General features: G+C 34.9%; 1 protein-coding gene across 2 annotated transcripts in view; it reads left to right on the top strand.

Moving 5' to 3' along the window:
• The first annotated feature begins 504 nt into the window (after window positions 1–504).
• Sema3a (semaphorin 3A) overlaps window positions 505–17,684 on the top strand; it is a 447,300-nt gene continuing 430,120 nt past the window's right edge. For both annotated transcript variants that reach the window (XR_013103905.1, XM_076913127.1), the window contains exon 1: window positions 505–908. The gene's annotated coding sequence lies outside the window, so the exon portion shown is untranslated. The remainder of the gene's footprint in view (window positions 909–17,684) is intronic.

Consider the following 17,684-nt stretch of genomic DNA (forward strand, 5'->3'; position numbering starts at 1 on the left):
CCCAATTGCATAGTGTCAATCTGCCTGACAGTGTAAATCTCCTTAAGGCAATTTAATTCAGATTAAAAAGATAACCTTGGCTTGTGTAGCCAGAATAAGGGATCTGTTTCAAATCTGTCACGTTAGCACTATCAATAACCCACTATGACCCATGATTGAGTAGTTTTAATTAAGTTCTCTCAGGATATTCGGGGGTGGAGATATTAATCCTTCCTTAATAGTTATAATGGACATTACACATATCTCGATAGCTTTTGGAGTTTGGACATCCTTCTATTTTTTTTTTTAATCAAATTTATCGTTTTCCTTACTAAAGAGCAATTCCAGTTGGGGAACTCTGGCTCCCAGGGGCCTTAACGCTACCCCACTTCCAGCACTATAAAACAGAGGCCTGCTGTTTTAATCACGCCTCTCTCTCTCTCAATGTTGTTTGCGCCCTGGTACAGCCCATCTGCCTTGAATCTAGTGCTCCGCTGGGGCTGTACACATCTGCCAGCCAGACTACCTTCGTACACAATTACTCAATCCACCGTAAGGTTCTTTAATAAGAAACAAGTGTGACAACGGCAAGGCTCTTTTCTTCCCCCTTTCTCTCTCTCTCCTCCTCCCTCTTAAACCACAGAGTCAAATAGCTCTAATAGAGATGAAGCCTGATAGATCCGCCCAGGTGTAGGTGAAATGGTAGAGCCTCAGGGGTAATAGATGCTTTGCTTGCATGCTGAAGTTTAGTGCTCTGTCCTGACCGGCTCTCCCGCTACACTGAGACCGGCTGCTCCTTGTACAGTTACAAAGTCAACATGCTTCTTGCTGCTCACGTTTGTGCCTAACCCAGAGGGCAACCTGGAGCTAGGTAGGAGCCACAGATCAATCCTCGACCTCCAGCTCAAGGACAAAGGACCGCAGATTCAGTAAGTGGAAATTTTTACCTTTTCTTCTTTTACTTGGGAATTAATTAAGGCTGTTTACTCTCAGGGAATTCTCTAAAGACTGAGCAAAAGTGAACCAGCAAAAGAAGCCTGTGTTCTTAAGCCTGTGGGTTTCCCCAGGCGTAGTTTCACTCAGTGTATCAGCTCAGTTTGCAGTGTCCCGGAACTGTCACCAAAGCTTAAATACTCCACAAGTGACTCCTGATTCAGAAGGTCTGGTGGACTGAAATGTGGTGCTAATAACAATGCTAATTCGATCCTGTAGCCTGGCATATTAACTGCTATTTCTGGGTGAAATATCCTTTTTTACTGTCAAAAACGCTGGTGACAAGGGTACTGTCACAGTGCTCAGAAGGCAGAAGAAACTACCCTACTTGAAAACGGATTTCAACTTTCATGCCTGACTATAGTGTTACATCCGCCTTGAGACATCATTATAAGGAATTTTCCTGTAAGTTTCACTTAAAAAGTTCTTCCTTGAGCTCTGACTCTTACTAAAGAAGTTATCTTAAAAACTAAAAGTGATCCTAGATTGTAGTTTCAATGACAATGATAATGCAATTTTAAAAGAAACAAACTAAAACCAAAGGTCATTTGTCTAATAGCCTAGGAAGAGATATTGAAAACAGATGTAGGAAATCTCAGCTGTGACTTTTTGCTCTTTCATGCTTGGTTTAAAGCAGCCTCCACATTGCGTTTACTTTGCATTTACAACTTTGGATTCACCACTAAACTATGCTTGAACTTCAAGTTCAGATGTGATCTAAGTTGAGCCATGTTCCTTGAGCCCTGCTCTGAATTTTACTCGGCTACAGGGAATCTTTTTACTACCACACTATATATCTCGATTGTGTTAACAAGCTGACAGTGGTGGACTTTCAGGTGAAATGTCAGCCAACGTAAAAGAATGTGTTTGCAGTTCAAATGTGTGACACTCTGTGTAGAAAATACACATACAACATATGCCCTGATGAAGACTCAAGTTATAAAATGAATCCCTCAAATATTGCCAAACATGATCAAATTGTAAAAGAATGCAATAAAGACTGTCAGTACATCGCTTCTATGTGTAGTTTCATTAAAGTTTTGTAAATGTAGTTTTTATGTATTTGATGATACAGTCTGGAAACCATTGTCATCTTATAATATGATGTGCATGCATGTGTAAGTATATAAGAAAACACAGACAAAATACGACTGTATTTTCTTAAATAATTCCCACTGGCCAATGTTTTGCTTTTGTTTTTTGACTATTATAGATGGACCTCATTGTAAATGATGATTTAAAAACCATGACGGTAGAGCCTTGATGGCTCCTTTGTGTATTTTCAGAAATGATTTAGCCAGGATAAAGTTGCTGGTATGAGAGGTTTAATTAATTACTCTTAGTTAAATATATTTCTTTAAGGATTGGATTTGACATTCCTGATGGTGGAGTAAATGCAGTTTAAAAGTCATTCTTCATGGAATGCTTTAACCAACAATTGTTGGCATTGAATAGCGGTCAATGTCTACCCCCTACAGGGAGAGATTCTAATTTCACTATGCCTTCCTCAGTATATGAATGCTACAGAGTACAGTTCACACATATGAATGCTCTAACTGTGTCAGTGATTTCGACAAGTGCCCCTTAATGAAAAGGTCAGTTCCATGATTAATAGGAAGCCGATTTCAAAGGCTGGCCCTCACTTCAGCACTGCATTTAGGTTTGTGTCTTCTTGATTTATTCATTTGCCTTTCAAAGTATAATAAAAACTGAGCGGTCCACATAGCACATTTTTAACACATTGTGATTATTATTTCAATATGATAACAAAATATCAGTTATTGTATTTGGCATAGGAAAGAAAAAAAATTGAGAAAATCCATCAAACCAATAATTGAGAGCATGTGGATGATGAATGAAAATTTCACTCTTTATCCAAATAGTTAGACTACACAGTCTTTGCTTGAGTTCAGTTAATTTAATCAACTTTTGAGAGGCTGTCTCAGGAAAGGCTACAAGGGAGGAAAGGGGTGATGTTTTAAGCTCATAATGAATAAATGGGAGCTATGTATTAGCAACACAAAGGCAAATGTGTTATTCTGTGTTATGAAAATAAAACATAATTTTTCCACACAGAAGGAAATTCCATTGAAGAATTCTGTTGAGTGGAGTTAATCAGAAAAATTCTAACTCTACTGATTACCCACAAAGAAGCAGTTTAGTCATTAAAAATGCGTACAAGAGTGACTTTGTTGTAATTGTTCTAATGTAGCCTATGCTGAAAAACATCAATATTGTCTATCTTAAAAGTTTTTAATTATTCTTTTTGACTGACATTAAATTTCGATAATACATGTTGAAATTTAATACATTTATAAGTTATACAGTACTTAAATATGACCCCTTAACCATTTATTAAAATATGTATACTTCAACTTTCAGTTTTATTACTATGAATTTTCAAATATAATTTGATTACAATGTAATTAGTTAAATAATACAAACAATATGATAATTTATAGGAGATGTCTATAGTTCTGGAGAAAAAAGAATTTTGCTTTTTTTGAGAATCATAAATTATATCAAGTTTTTTTATCTCTTAAACCTTTTTCTCTTTGTACTTAAATCAACATATAAATAACTTAATAATAACACCATGTTTACTTATAATCAAGGGATTCAGATTGTAAATGTGGAACAATATGCTATTTTGAATATAATAGCCACCAAAGGAATTCCTAATGGTCACTCAAAGGGAAGGCAGTATAATAAGCTCTGGGCAGTGTTCACAAAGTCCTAAATGCCCTGTGTATTACTAAGCTCACAGCTTGCTGCTCTAAATTAGAAACTTATCACTAAAGATAGGTCTCATTGAATAATAGTAACTGTAAGCCTAAAATGTATTGAACACAAGACTCTACTTTTGTGTCCAATCCTTATAACCCAATAAATGATGCAGTGTTTCTATACCCATTCAAAACTGTGAATGGAATAACAGAAATCTTCCACTTGTTCAAACTCTGTAAACTCTGAAATGTGTGTTCAGATTAGCTCTGCCTTGTGTCCCACTAAGGCCTCTCTTGTAACAAATCTTTTCCTTCCCAGAGCAAAGTCAACTTTACCTCTGGCTACTACATTGAAACTACATAAATTTTGAAAGAGATTAATAGTGAAAGTTGTTAATCCAGCAATAGTGTTTGAATGCTCAACAGTGAGTATGATTTTAGACCATTACATCATCACTGGGCACTTAGACTCCATGCTACTTTTCAAGTGTTTATTGCATGCGAAGAGACAGTTATAACTATATCTGTTATAACAAATCACAGGACAATGCCATCCTTCCATAATTTCTCAGTTGCTAAATAAGTGTTTCTATTAATCTGAGGGTTTGAGAAATTTGTCTCTTCAAGATATTTCTCAGCAGGCCGGAGGATATGTCAGCAGGAAAACTAACCACAATAGCAGCTCATGTATGGTCATCAAATGACATCTCTATCTTCAAGATCAAGAAAATGAGTTGCAGGTCACAACCAATGGTTTTCAGGCCTTGGCTATTCCGAAGGAACACCTGATTATTTATATTTATATTTAGATGCTGGAATCACAGGTAGATTATTTATTTATTTATTTATTTATTATTATTTTATATTATTTTATCATTTTATATTATTTTATATGTTTTAATATATTTTTATATATTTTATATTTTTTATATTTTTATATTTTTATATTTTTATATTTTTATATAGTTTTATTTTTTATATTTTTATATATTATTATTATTTTATATTTCATATATTATTATTTATTATTATTATTATTATTAGATTATTATTTATTTATTCACTTTCTCCCAAGTTGGACAGAATGAATATAATACAGATCATTTGTTGAGAGAAGAAAATAAAATATTCACAATAGAAATCTATTGTATTTCATGATGTCATTTTAAATTGGAAGTCTTTTATATTCTTTATGAAATCAAAACAAAATAATCATACTCAAGGAGTTGAGTTTAATTTTCATGAGGACATATGACAAAACCTTTTAAGTTAGAACATTGTTTACTTCTGTACACCTATGATATATGAAAAGTGGAGAAAATGAGCAAAAGGAAATTAATTTAAATTAAAGCCAGTCTTACCCATTCTCTATACAGCACTGAATGATTGTAAATGCTCCTTTGCTTCTTTTGATTTGATGTGAGTTATTTGATGAATATTTTAAAATATGATTGGCACATATAAAGCTAGAGCCTATTCTCAGATCTTTAACATAGTGAAGGAAAAGGTGATTTTAAAAAATTAATCTCAAGGTCTTGGAAGAATGAATGCATGTGAATGAAATCTGAACGCTCTTGATGTCTATAAGTTTTAATGTCTAGATGGCTTTAAGGGTTGGTGATTGATTACCTTAAAACATTGGTCAAGATTTTCTCTGCCACAATTCTTAGTCAAAAGATCAATGAGCTTGCTCCATGAAGCCAATCTTATCCTCATGAATTCCTTTCAAGGGTCTCATTCTCTGTGCCTTCCCTTGTCTTTTCTCATGTTTCTATCCCCTTGTCTTTCTCTTCCCTTCTGTTCTTTTCTTCCCTTTTCTCTCTTCTCTCCCATCTCCCTTCTCTTTCCTGTTTCTTCCTTTATGTCTCTCTATCCTTAGTTGCCTCCTCTGACTGCCCTTTCCTCTTCCCCTCCTTTTCTCCATCTATCCATCCCTCTCTCGTTACCACTCTTCCAACCTCCCACCTGATCCTCGTTTCTCCCCTCCCCTGTCCTTTCTGCTTTCAGGCTATTCTCCTCTCTCTTCCCCTCCTCTTCTCCCTCCCTATTTTCTCATCCCCCCTGTCCACTCTTCTCTATTCATCTCCTTAATTTCTTCTTTCTATCCCATCTGCTTCATTTCGTTCTTTCTCTATCCCCTATGTCATTTCTCTCTCTACTTCCTTTCTTCTAACATCACATTCCAATATCCCCACCACACGAGAGATGGTTTTTCTGTTGGTCATTTTGTTCTCTTGTTTCAGAGAAATATTGGGAACTCTGATCTGGAGAGGTCTCTTGTCTCTGCTCATTTCCACAGTTTCATTCATCTCAGATCTCAAAACAGTAACCATAGAAATCAATCCAGCTTATCATCTGTTCTTTGCATGGTGGACTGCGGTCCCTGTTCCCTGACACAAGCCAGACTCCTGCCCATATCTATAACCAACATCTAAAAGTTTTGGTTTCAACCTGTTTTGTGTTAAATATTTCTCTTCTTTCTAGGTTTATTGAAATTTGCATTCCCCTCTACAAGCATGACTTTGAACTTTTAAATTATATTTGGGAGCATATTGTCATGGCTGTATATTCAGAATAAATGTTTCAGATGCATATAAGTCAGAATTCAGAGAGGCATCTAATTAGTAACCAACATATGTTTTATCATTAATCAGAAAAACTTTGTCTTTGGAAGGAAATATCAGGGAATGATTAGACTCTATTATACTTCTGTCAAAAATTTGAGAGTGAAACCATACTTATGGTGGCATGTATTAATACACCTTAACTTCACACCAATGATTTTTCTGAAAAATAGTATTTCAGCATTCCTGAAATAAGTTTTTCTTATGTAAGTCAAATACTATTAGTTATGCACTTATTTTTGCATCTGTAGTTACACTTTACTGAATTACCAAACTAAGATTCTGTGGATTAGAGAGCATGAAATAAAAACATTGTGTGTTGCTGGACAAGTACAGTTTTGCTTTCAGGATGAAAGGAATATCCACTTGGTATATAATCATATCAAAATGATTTTGGAGAGAATTTTGGAATTTGTACTTAAAAGAAATACACATATAAGGCTATTGCAAGACCTATAATGGGTTTTATATGTAGTATAAGATTAAATATTTGGCATAATTTATGTTTTGCTTCATAAATCATAACAATTTTTCTCCTTTGGTTCAAAATTTGTTTTTGAAATGTTTACCCTGCATATATTGCTTGAGATCAGATTCATTTAACAAGCATAAGTTTAAGTGACTAACTCTGTCTCTGACTAAAGAAATACTTCTAAAATTGTTTCCCAATTTAGAAGCTTATGGATAATTCATATTTAGTTGATGATAGTTATTGATGAATTTCTTCTCTACTTCAGTAATAGACAATTTTCAAGGCAAAACAAAGTTAACACAATACACAATTTTTTATTAGATATTTTATTAGATATTTATTTACATTTCAAATGTAATCCTCTTTCCCATCCCTCCAAATCCTCCTACCCCCCCCCTCTTTCCCCTAATTCTATGAGGGTGTTTCCCCACCCACACATCCACTACTGCCTCCCTGCCCTTCCATTGCCTCACACTGGGGCATTAGAGCCTTCAGGGGACCAAGGGCCTCTCCTTCCATTGATTCCAGATAAGGCCACCCTCTGCTAAATATGCAGCTGGAGCCATGGGTCCCTCCATGTGTATTCTTTGGTTGGTGGCTTAGTCCCTGGGAGCTTTGGGGGGGGGTCTGGTTGGTTGATATTGTTGATCTTTCTATGGGGTTGCAAACCCCTTCATCCTCTTCAGTCCTTTCTCTAACTCCTCCATTGGGGACCCCATGCTCAGTTCAATGGTTGGCTGAGAGCATCTGCCTTTGTATTTGTCAGGTTCTGGCAGAGCCTCTCGGGAGACAGCTATATCAGGCTCCTGTCAGCATGCATTTCTTGACATCCACAATAGTGTCTGGGTTTGGTGACTGTATATGGAATGGATCTCTAGGTGGGGCAGTCTCTAGATGGCCTTTCCTTGGTCTGGAGAGATGGCTCAGCCATTAAAGGCTAGGATTACAACCAATACACAGTTTTTACATCTTACAAGTGAGTCCCCAGGAGTGAAGTCTCAAACTGGTCCTAGTATAGCACTCACTCCCACCCAGAACTGGCACAAGGTAAAGAAGTTATTTGTTACTTCTACAACACATTTCTTAATGTTTACATAAATATTGGCTTATATGCCTTTGCTCTTAACTATCCCATGAAGTGGTTCAGTAAGATTTGTTTGTACCTGCTTAAATTAGGATGAAAGAGTATATTGTCATGAGTATAGCTAGTTTCATTAAATAACATTAATTTTGAGCAATATGACTATATGCAAACAGTCTTATTATGTAGAATAAAATAAGATATATGAATGAATACAGAAAATAAATACTAATTTTATAAATGAGTCTTTAGAAAAAGACATGTGTAATGTTTTCTCATTTTCTAGAAAGATTAAATTTTTGTTTTGTTTTATATATTAAAACTTTTATTTTAGGGCTATGAATATTAGACCTTTAAATATATATACAAAGGATTAATATAGAATTAAAAATTATAAACCTATACAAACATATCAATATGTTTCCATATTAGACCCATTGTGATAAAAATTGAATTAAAGTTTATTGTTTATTATAGAGATCTGAGGCCTGAACTAATTATTCTGTTACGTCGTGAGTTTCAAGGTTGAGTTGCGTTAGTTTTCCATTATCATTGCAAAATAACTAAAAAACTCAAAGAAGGAAAGATTCATTTCAACATATGAGGTAGAGTTTTCCCTCCAAGGTTAGTTGTCCCATTGTTGAGGGCTTGTTCCGTGGCTGATTTCAGTGGCAGAGAGCATGCAGTGAAGCAAGGGTTCCTACCTGTTGTAAGCTGAGGAACAGAGAGTAATGGCACACAAAAACTATGTCTCTGATTGGCATGCGCCAGTGATCTCCTTCCATCAGTTAGACCCCCTTTCTTAGAGTCCTTTTAGTATTGAACTCTTCAGTGGACTAATCCACTGATGAAGGTAGAGCCCTTGAAATCCTATCAACACTTAATCACAATACTATATTGAGAACCAGGCAGCCAGCCTATTAAGCCTCTGAGGGATGCTTCCTGTTAAACCACAACATGAGCATATGTGATTTATGTGTGTGCTACGCCTGACTTGAAAGCATGAGTAGTGTTGTTGTTTTGTATTTATATAATACAATCCTGTTTTTTTGGGAGAAACATAGTACTTTGGCATTTTTATGCAAGCTTAACGTGGCTTCATCTAGCAGAAATGATATATTTCACACTAAGCTTTACTGCTGTGTTTCAAGATATTATTATTATGATAATATAATGAAAAGTTTGCTTTTGATGTATGGAAATGTGCAAGTGATAATGAAGATATATTTGCAAAGTTCTCTATCTGGTTATATTTGTACTGCATATTCCAAAAATAATTAATTTGGATATTATATTTTTTACTTAATAAAATACTAGGTTAGATTATTATACTGTTACATTCATGCTTTTGTCTTCTGATACAAGTTCTGATATATACCTAATTCATGCCAACCTCCTGATCTTTCTACCTCACCTGTAGAGTGATTAGGTCTTAGGTAGAATTTCTATTGCTATGGAGACTCCATGACCATAGCAACTCTTTTAAAAGAGAAATATGTAATTGGAGCTGGCTTACAGTTCAGAGGTTTAGTTCACTATCATCATGGCAAGAAGCATGGTGGTATGGAGGCAGACAAGGTGCTGAGGCGAAGCTCAGAGTTCTATATCCAGATTAACAGGCAATAGGAAGAGAGATTAACACAGGAGCTGGCTTGAGCCACACTCACACCCAGTGATACACTTCCTCCAACAAGGCCACACCTTCTAATAATGGCACTCCCTATCAGCCTATGAGGCAAATTACCACAGTTGTGTTTATAGTCCTGAGCTACTAATATATGGCTTCTTTAATAAAAGTCAAGTCACAAACACAGATATGAAGAATTTACGCATCAAAGCATTTGTTTCTTGGATTAGTTTATCTTTCATCAGTTTTGTGCACTTATGTTAATCATTTATAATTCTCTGTTGATGTAGGAACATTGGATCATTGTATTATTTACTCTGTAAATTTAAGCAATAGTACAGCTATATGAAGATCACGTAGAGGTCAGCATTCTAGGTCAAATCGAGGGTGTTGAGAATGATTTTTTTAAACCTTTTTAAAAATATTGTTCTAGAAATTATGAACATTCTTTTAAATTATTGCAAAGCTTGCATGGTTGTTGTAGTGTCTTTTAGGTGGTATCCTGAACAACCAAACTTATTAAATTCTAGATTAATATTCTCTTTTCTAGCAATATGGAAATGTTTTGTAACAGTAAGTTTTCCTAATTTTTTAAGGTTCCTAAAATTGGCCAGCTAATGAAATTTACCATTTATCATGTCTGCTCAGAGAAACTCTGTGCTTTTGTCCCTCTAGTTCAGGCACAAGCAGACAAAATTGTGTTGTTAAGTAGAGAACACACTATATAAGAAGCCTCATTCTCTCAAAATGTGGACATGTTTTGTAAGGATGGATTATATTCAGGGAAACCCCTTACTAAAGTTCCTACCAAATATTTACTCTTCTCCCTATCTAATTCATTTGTAGCAGGCCAAGGATCACTTTTTGTCATTAATAAATTTTCCTACAAAATATTCAACCTTACTGGATTTTTTTTTTGTAAATTTTAGAAGACTTAGTCAAGATAGTCAATTAAATATCAGAACTTCATGAAGAACTAGATTAAGGGGCAACATTACTTGCATTTGTACAGTCATGCAGTAGTTAGCTTGAATTGTCAGCTTGGTCCACCTAGAAAATAGGAAACTCTAGTTGAAAAATAGCCTCCATTGGAAAGTCTGTGACCATGTCTGTGAGGCACTTAGTTACTGCTTATTGATATGGGAAGGCCCAGTCTACTGTGAGTTGTGATATCCCTTGGCTTGTGGGCCTAGGCTTTTTAAAACGTAGTGGAGTGATTCACAGAAATTGAGAGAGTAAGATGCATTCCTCAGCTACCAATTCAGCCTCCTGTCCTGAGTTCCTGCTCTCATTTCTTCAATGATGCTATCTCGAAGCACACTGTGAAATACACCTTTCCTCATCTAAGTTGCATGTGGTCATTATGTTTATAACAGCAACAAAGTTGTACTAACATCAAAGTTCTACTTTAGTTCTTTCACTTATAAAATGGAATTTTAAAACTAAATGATGGAACATAGTTTGTCTTCTAATTTTAAAAATAAGACCAAATATGACTTCAGTTATAGTGACCCAAAAGAGGAAGTAAAACAATTTTGTAACAAAGTTTGATATTTTACTTTCATAAAGATGTGTGCTAATTATTCATATCTTTATAGCAAATTCTAATGAAAAAGTCAGTGTCATGAAAGTATTAGTAAACTATTCTTGAGCATAATTAAATATCTCCCAGGTTATTTGAATGTTGAGAAATCATAGCATTAATTCTTTCAGTTTCTTGTATTTACTTTTGTTAAATGTTTATTACAAGTTAAGGAATTATAAAGTATTTCTTGTACTTTAAATGGATAAAATTTGCTTTAATCTATTAAGGCAATTTTTATTTTGTCAATGTAGTATCACCATAATGAAATGGAGACAGTGCAGTATAATTAAATGAGAAGTGAAAACTTAATTCATCTTGATTTTTTTGGTAATAAGAAAAATTGACACAATCTCAAACATTATTTAAAGAAATAGAAGAATTAATTGGAATTCCTTGCATTGTTATTTTACTACTGAAACTAGAAATTCTTAGAAAATTTGTCAGAGATGTGTGAAATTTCCACTCAATCCTTTGTCTGAGATAGGCTGTATTTTATTTAACAGATATTGGATTTCAGCCTCAGTACTGGTTAGCTATCTTAGCTCAGATGAAAAATGCCATTGAGGCATTGCAAGATTTGTTTATTTCAGAGGCTCCTTGTCCTACCTTATAAGTACTTTATCTTTAATTGAGTTTGATCCCAACTTGTGAGGTACAAGCCATTAATGGTGGAGACACATAAAAAGGGGGTGAAAATAATGAGTATTTGAAAGGCTGGTAGCTCCATGAAGATGGAGGTGGTCACAGGCAAGTCCTCATTGGTTGACCCATGCTTCTGTGGGCTTTCTGTCCTGGCGGTGTAGAGGGCAAGACCATATAAGGAACAGAACTTTTTCTTAGTAAATCCTAAGTGTCATGAAATCCTCTTTAGATACTCTATCTCTCTTCCCTCCTGTCCTAATCCAGGGGTATCTTCTCCCCACTTTTGTCATCCTTCTCATAATCTCATAAGTTTTTTTCTAGCTTTTGATTTCCCCAACATTGAACTTCTGCCAATGGCAGAGCATCCACTCCAAAAGTTTCATGCTCCTACATGGATTTAGTATTTGCCTTGTTTCTCTCTCTCTCTTTTTTTTTTCCCATTAATTTCAAATTCTGAAAGTCATCCTTTTGGCATAAGAGTCACTGCATGGTTCTGAAAAGAAAGCTAGTAAAATACAGCACAGGATATGGAAAAACTCTCTTTGATGGGACATCATTTAATAAGTGGATTTCTAAAACTTTGGGGGAATTTACATTTAAGTAATAAGATCAATTTAATTTAGAACACTTTGATTTTTGATAATTATTTTACCAGTTGTATAAAAATTTCTTAGAGCTGAGATTCAAATCCAGAGCTGGATGTCACTGGATTCCCTCCATCTTTGATCTGTGTCCCAGGCAAGCCTGGGTCCAGCTGAGGTACTGCATCCTCTCAAATATTCTGCCTCCCAAAGGAGCTGCACCTCCTAAATGTCCCTGGTAATTTTTTGCTATCCATTGCAAAATAGCTTTGTCTCTTTTACACTCTAAATGATTTGGATCTAAGTATGTTGGTTAGGTGATTTTTTTTTTCAATTTGACGAAAGCTAGGTTCTCTGGAAAGACGGAACATCAATTGAGAAAATGCTTCCAATAAGGAAGCTCGTTGCTGTGAGAGTTTAATTCTGATTTTCCCAGCAGTCCTTAGTTGCCTGTGGTTGATTGTCTACTGGGGGACTTCTGTAAAGGAAATTAGCCTCTCACAGAGATGAGACCCCCTTATTGGTCTCAATAATTAGTGCAGAGTGGTGAGCCTTATAATTGTACAAACAGAAATAGCAAAACTGAACTTAGCAGGATGTATGTATATATTTGTACACACACACACATACACACATACACACACACACACACACACAGAGAGAGAGAGAGAGAGAGAAAGAGAGAGAGAGAGAGAAATAATAATTTAATCAAAAATAATGTCTTTCAACTAGAGTGGAGCGTGATATTTGACAGTTTAAGGGAGGTACTTATTAGAAGTTCAGGAAACAAAGAGAAAAAAATATTTCACTTAAACATAAGTTTGAAAGCAATAATAAAAGAAAATACTTTCGTCAGCTTGGCCTGTAGAGCATTTTCTTGATTAATGATAGATGATGGATATTGGAGGTCCCATACCACAGTGAGATGTGCTACCCTTACACAGTTGGTCCTGGATATGTAAGAGATGTAGTTAACCTTGAACCTGGAGAACACACTGCCCAGCACTGTTCCTCAATGCTTCAGTTGCTCCCATCAAGTTCCTGATTTGAGATCTTGTCCTGACCTTCATTCTGGATGGGCTATATATGAAAGGTTAAGGAAGATCTTTCCTTTCCAAGATGGTCCTAGTTGTTAGCTTATCACAGCAATAGAAAACAATCCAGGACACTAAGCAACAGAATAACCATTAGTGAATGAAATATCCACCCAGAACAGTTCTAACATTCAGTTAGCATGTGTGCATGCATTGCCATTGCCTCTTCAGTGCAAGCATTTCTCTGCAGTCCATTACCTCAGATTCTCCACTCTAGTCTACCTACTCTCAGAAATGGGTTATGATATTGGAGAGAGTGAAAATATTGAGGCAGGCCCATGAAGCGCCCTGACCCGAATTCAAGCTGTTCCATGTGTGAAGCTATTGTTCTCAGTGGCTTCCAAAGTGATAAACATTCGTCTTGTTTTGGAAAAATCCATCCATATAATTGATCATGTGTCCAGTTGTGGCTAGGGAGAGCTTGCCTTGGATTACTGCTGGAAAGCCAAATCTTTTTACTAGATGAAACCTTGAAGCTTTGTCTAGGCTCAGAAAGTTTACATTGACTTCAAACTTACCACACTAATTGAGCTATTCTTGGGCTTCTTGAATTGTTGTCCTGACTTTCAATTCATCATGAGCTTGTTCTGAAGGGGAATTGTGCATTCCTCCTAAGTGTCTTGTTTATTAGTTGTTCAATTGCAATACAAGTAGCTTAGAACAATGTATATTTCAATGTCATCAATGATCCATGCTTGTTTTGTTTAGAATTGTGTACATTTTTAAAAGAATGAAATATAGGTCTTTGGAAAGCATTTATTCTGAGGCTTATTTAAGTATCCTGTCTCACTCCATGAAATCTAGCCTGAGATTCTCTTTTCATGTTCTGAATTTTATAAGAGGCCATGCCTATGTGATTTATTTCAGAGATTCCTGTTCCTGATGTATTTCATACCTACTTCTAATCTCCATAAAATGCTAATCGGAACACAGACTAAGTCACTTTTACCTCTTTGTGTGTCTTGCAGCCGTGACCAAGTAGATGTTCGATAAATGTCTTTTGATCAAAAATTGACATTTGTACCCTATAAAATCAGGTTGAAGGGTCTTTAAGTTCCCATCTTCCACTTGCTGTTTAATTGACTATTAGCTGCAACTGACTGATAGACATAAGGACCTTTGCTTTTTTGGGGGGAATTGGCAGCTATGTAAATATAGCACTTAACCTTAAGCACCCAGCCATTAACCTTAATCACTGTCCATTAACCCTAAAGCACCCCAGGTTTCTCCCCTTACAATCCCCCCAAACAGACCCCACTCAAAGTGTTTTCTTAGCATGAAAAAGAATCTCAGTAGAACAATTTTTATTGTTCTGAGGGTGGCTGTAAAAGGAGCATTTTTAACAAAATATTTGAGTCCATTTCCTTTTGTAGGGACTAATTAATTTTCCATGCACCCAAAGAGAGATAAGAAATAGAAAAATTACTTGAGGAACATGGTAGGAACTGTTTGATGAGAAAACAAATAGGTAATTCTTTATAATCACCATTTTATGCATGAGGTTATTAATCACAAAAATGTCTTACCACTCTGCATAACCCCCTAAGTTCTTGAAACATAAAGAACATTTTCATATACCTAGTGCTTAAAATAAGGTTTAACATGAATTCTAGGCATAACAATGCTAGTTATTTTAAGAGTAGACTATTTGAAATGATTTCTGTTGAATGTTAATTTACAAAGAAAAATGAATAAATGAAATTTTTTAAGTGTAGCAATTTAGATTAATTTTTATAAGTATTCCTGCCTTGTAACCAGTATTATTGAACTAATAACAGATCATTTTCATAATCCTTTGAAATCTACATTATCTATTTTCTATATCTGTTTTATAGAAAATAAATAATTGTTATTGAAATGAAACGTTAATAAATTCAAATGTTTTGTGCATTTATTTCATATCATAGATTCTGTTTGTCAAAGCCTACATTTACCACCTATGAAGTAGTAAAGTAGCATTGCGAAGTTATGAAAAGTTCTCTGTGTAATTTAATATGCAATTATATTTCATGACCTCAAGCTTTGGGGTGAAACCAGTAAGTCAGTGAAGTTCCCATTGTGTTTTGAATATAATAGATCTTAGAGTGAGGTGGGAGGGTGGCTGCGATTGAGGAGGGAGAAAGAACACCTTGCTGTATTCAGGAAAGAAACTCAATACTAATGGACTGATTATTTTTAGAATTGCCAAAGTGCTCAGTTTGCTCCAAGTCTCATAGCGAGCTGACACTAGAAGGTGTGAGCAAATACAGGCAAAGAGGGGTCTCTCTTGTGACCGATCTCTAGGTACATTTTAACAAATGTGCAATCTTCCTCAACCAACAAACCAGTGTAATTTGAATACTTCTACCAGAAACATGTGATCCCAACAGTGGGATATTTAACTATTCATTTGTAATTTTGTAGTTAGATAATTGAGGAGGAGGGTGATAATTGGGTTGGGGGCTAAAAGAAACTTGCCCTAAGAGGTCCCAGGCTCAGTAAGTTCCCTTGGGGCAAATAGCATGTCAGTTTTGACCGTGTGCTTTGAGAGTCAGTCAGTAACTGATGGACTTTTGGAAACTGCTGTCCCTGATTTTTTCACTCTGTGGCATTTTTGCCATTTAGTCTTGTAATGTAATTGCATATGCACATAGACTAAAATCATATCTCATAAAACTTGGTCTAATGATAGCATACTAAAACCAAGGTAAGCTGTTGATATTCAACCAGTTAGTATCTTAACTTTGGCTCTATCTGCAGTTCTTAATCTGAATAAATACAATGTATGCCTTTCCCAGCAGTGTTTCTTCCTCTCTTTTATTTTGTCCTACTTTTTGTTCCTTTCAATATTTAAGATTTATTAGGTCAATTGTGAAGTAATTAAACTATATTCTCAGCATTGATCACAGAATTTGTTTGTATCTTTTAACTGAGTCATGTGAATGTCTAGAAACTATTAAGCATTTATGCTATTTGTTAACTTCAAAGAAAGTCTTCCAAATAAGTTTATTTTAATATGACCAGCTTCTTACTGGTGAATGCTTTACAGACTCCTCTAACATGGTTAATTGCTCTACATTTGAACTACTAAGATGTATTGAAAATATCCATTAATTTTTTAATTTATTACCAATCCAAAAAAATTATAAAACTTAAAGATATCCCCTTTATCACCTTATACAGTTTATTTCTGCTTTCATTATATACATATATATATATGCATATATATATAAATATAAAATGCATATATATCATACCAATATACTCTCCTTCTATCTATCTATCTATCTATCTATCTATCTATCTATCATACCATTTATCAGATGATATGTTTCTAATTCAAATCTAGGAATTACAAAGGAGAGAATAAATGCAATATTTTCCTGTGGTTATCTTAAATTGCTTAACATGATAATCTCCAGTTGTATCTGTTTTCCTGCAAATAATATAAGTGAATTTATTTTTATTGATTAAAAGTGCTACATACTCCACACATACCACATATCTTCTTCATTCCTCTGTTATTGGACACTTAGGTTGTTTATAACTTAACTATTGTGAATAGTGCCACAGTAAATATTGATGTGTGGAAATATCATTATAATTTGACCTTGGAAAAATACCCAAGAGTGTTATGGGTTGGGGAAAGGTCAGGGAAGGTTAGTATGAGAAAGAATATGGTCAACATGCAGTATGAATGAAATTTTAACAACAAAAAAAGAAAAGATAGAATTTGAATAGCTCATATTTCTAGCAAATATGGCTTTATTTGTATCCACATGTATTTTATTTAATTCATGTGGAAACTAAACATAAAACTGACAAGAAGAAACACACCCCATAAAATTAATGTTTAAACATTGCAGAGAACCACAAGGTTTAGAGTACTGAGTAAGCAGAGGTGAGAAAGTTAGGCCATCTCCACTTGATCCAGGAAGAGATCAGTTACCATGCCACACATACTCAGGAGGTTATTAAATAAATCCATAGCCCTGTGCATGCCATAAATCAGTTAATAATTTTTTTCTTGGGACAAATTGCTCACAAAATAATTGGGAAGATAAACAAATACCTTTCACATTACAAAATAAACCATGGGTTGTACATGACATGGATTTTTTTTTTTCTCCACAAACTATCCTTGAAGTTTCTTTCTTATTTTATTTTAATGAGTTAGGTTAGAGTGCCAAGTGTAACTCAGTAAGATCTATTATGGCATCTATATGACTGCTTTTCACACACGAGTTTTTGCTCAGATGTTAAATAAAAAATATTTAAGAAAATGATATGTTTCACATGGG

This window comes from Arvicanthis niloticus, chromosome 15, assembly GCF_011762505.2.
Source record: "Arvicanthis niloticus isolate mArvNil1 chromosome 15, mArvNil1.pat.X, whole genome shotgun sequence".
Taxonomy (NCBI): Eukaryota; Metazoa; Chordata; class Mammalia; order Rodentia; family Muridae; genus Arvicanthis; species Arvicanthis niloticus.